This window comes from Schistocerca cancellata, chromosome 3 (assembly GCF_023864275.1).
Source record: "Schistocerca cancellata isolate TAMUIC-IGC-003103 chromosome 3, iqSchCanc2.1, whole genome shotgun sequence".
Lineage (NCBI taxonomy): Eukaryota > Metazoa > Arthropoda > Insecta > Orthoptera > Acrididae > Schistocerca > Schistocerca cancellata.
Genome location: NC_064628.1, coordinates 888,978,001 through 888,981,269, shown reverse-complemented (window position 1 = coordinate 888,981,269; position 3,269 = coordinate 888,978,001).

Here is a 3,269-nt window from a genome sequence, read left to right as displayed (position 1 = left end):
GGGATCCGTACCAGATCGGGTTGACGGAGGAGATAGAGAAGATCCAAAGAAGAGCGGCGCGTTTCGTCACAGGGTTATTTGGTAACCGTGATAGCGTTACGGAGATGTTTAACAAACTCAAGTGGCAGACTCTGCAAGAGAGGCGCTCTGCATCGCGGTGTAGCTTGCTCGCCAGGTTTCGAGAGGGTGCGTTTCTGGATGAGGTATCGAATATATTGCTTCCCCCTACTTATACCTCCCGAGGAGATCACGAATGTAAAATTAGAGAGATTAGAGCGCGCACAGAGGCTTTCAGACAGTCGTTCTTCCCGCGAACCATACGCGACTGGAACAGGAAAGGGAGATAATGACAGTGGCACGTAAAGTGCCCTCCGCCACACACCGTTGGGTGGCTTGCGGAGTATAAATGTAGATGTAGATGTAGATGTAGATTGAATAGAATTGGGGAGATGAGAAGTTTGTGGCACAACTTGACCAGAAGAAGGGACCGGTTGGTAGGACATGTTCTGAGGCATCAAGGGATCACAAAGTTAGCATTGGAGGGCAGCGTGGACGGTAAAAATCGTAGAGGGAGACCAAGGGATGAATACACTAAGCAGATTCAGAAGGATGTGGGTTGCAATAAGTACCGGGAGATGAAGAAGCTTGCACAGGATAGAGTAGCATGGAGAGCTGCGTCAAACCAGTCTCAGGACTGAAGACAACAACAACAACAACATCAACATTAATTTGTCTCTGCTAAGTAAGGTCTCCTCTTCAAGCTGCATTTCTTCTAAATCCTTTTCTCTCTTGCCTTCACAAACATTTTCTTTGTTTGTTTTTTTCTGTTTCGGAAGAATGTGTCGATCTTATGCGTCAATTTGTCTTCCTCCTTTCTATCTAGATGTCTATAGAATGAAACACGTCTTTTCCTGATGTAATCTGTTAGTTCAGGGCAGAATGAGTAGATTTACTTATTTGGTATCAAAACGCAGTTGTCATCTTTGTTGTTGGACCTGATACTTTACGCAAGATTCGTCTTTCTATTCGTATCCAATTCTTCTGATCCCATTTTGCATGCAGACGAAACTAATATATCCTACGCATAGAGGACATCTTCTTTTACAGCTGTATTATAACGCCTTAATTTAAAATCTTTAAAAAATTACATATTTCTCACTTTTGTGTAAGCACTTTTCATTTTCAGTTCTGATTTTAGTTGCTTCCACATTTTATGTTTATATTTTCATCCAGATATTTAAAATTAGTTTTGTAAGTAGGCTGTTTAGGTTTTTTATATTGGTAACGCCACATAGCGCTCTGTATGAAAATCAGTGGCTGTGCTGTGTGCAGTCTGTGGCTAGTTTGCATTGTTGTCTGCCATTGTAGTGTTGGTCAGTTGGCTGTTAATAGCGCGTAGCGTTGCGCAGTTGGGGGTGAGCCGCCAGCAGTCGTGGATGTGGGGAGAGAGATGCCAGAGTTTTGAGAGCGGAGACAGTAAATTTGTAAGACTGGATGTCATGAACTGCTATATATATTATGACATTTGAGCACTATTAAGGTAAATACATTGTTTGTTCTCTATCAAAATCTTCCATTTGCTAACTATGCCTATCAGTAGTTAGTGCCTTCAGTAGTTAGAATATTTTATTTAGCTGGCAGTATTGGCGCTCGCTGTTTAGCAGTAGTTCGAGTAACGAAGATTTGTGTGAGGTAAGTGATTTGTGAAAGGTACAGGTTAATGTTAGTCAGGGCCATTCCTTTGTAGGGATTTCTGAAAGTCAGATTGCGTTGCGCTAAAAATATTGTGTGTCAGCTTAGTGTTGATCAGAATAAGTAAAGAGAGTCATGTCTGAGAACGTTCAGTTTTGCTCAGCTGTTTGAAAAGCAAATAACGTAAGAGGTTTATCAGCACAGTAATTCATTAATTTTTCTAAGGGGACGTTTCATAGTTTTTATTATTTTTTTATTGCTCGTATTTCATTCCTTATATACCAGAGAGTTGGGCGAGGTGTTGGAGAATGATTTGTCTGGAGAAAACTCCTTTCTTGTTGCGCATTTCGGTTATTCTAACAAGCACTGCGGAGGCTTCTCAAAAATTCAGAAATGTAGTGAACTACTAGTACCTTTCCTGTACGTGCAGTCACGGAATTCGTGTATAAACATGTCTCTCCAAGACCGTGCTATTTTTCCCTCGCTTTTTCTCTGGAGGTGAGAAAGAGAGTCGGCCGACGTCGCAACTCCCACCCCCACCCACACCCTCCACCGCCCCACACCGCCCCCCTTCCCCCCCACCAACACCAAACCGCTTCCCTGCACCGAACGTCGCTGCCCGCGCATTCAATAGAACCGGCTTTCGCCCGACGTTTTCCGTCTGTTGTTTTTCTGCATCTCGCAGCCTTACCGGTGTGTGGCTTGGGCGGAACGGAACAGAATTTTCTCGACACACACACAGGGCGGCGCGAGTCGGAACTCCAGGGCCCCGTGAAATCCGTATTCACTGCTCTTCTACAGGGGAACGTACAGAACTGCCGCTGCAGCCCCGGCCGCCTGCTCCGAGACAGGACGGCGCGACGGCAGAAAGGCGTTTGCAAGGTGACCTTTCTCAGTGCAGGGAACGCTGCAGCGTAACCAGTTGATCGACGCTCGAATAAAGAACTTCCACCGATTGTAGGGATGCATGGAAACGTACTAGCCAACTTACGAGAACACTCTCCCGATGTTTATTGAGATAGTGATGCGTAGAACGCCAGAATGAGATTTTCACACTGCAGCGGAGTGTGCGCTGATATGAAACTTCCTGGCAGATTAAAACTGTGTGCCGGACCGAGACTCAAACGTGGGACCTTTGCTTTTCGCGGGCAAGTGCTCTACCAATTGAGCTACCCAAGCATCACTCACGTCCCGTCCTCACAGCTTTACTTCTGCCAGTACCTCGTCTCCTACCTTCCAAGCTTTACAGAAGCTCTACTGCGAACCTTCCAGAACTAGCACTCCTGAAAGAAAGAGCACTTGCCCGCGAAAGACAAAGGTCCCGAGTTCGAGTCTCGGTCCGGCACACAGTTTTAATCTGTCAGAAAGTTTTATATCAGCGCACACTCCGCTGCACAGTGAAAATCTCATTCTGGAAACATCCCCCGGGCCGTGGCTAAGCCATGTCTCCGCAATATCCTTTCTTTCAGGAGTGCTAGTTCTGCAAGGTTCGCAGGAGAGCTTCTGTAAAGTTTGTAAGGTAGGAGACGAGGTACTGGCAGAAGTAAAGCTGTGAGGACGGGGCGTGAGTCGTGCTT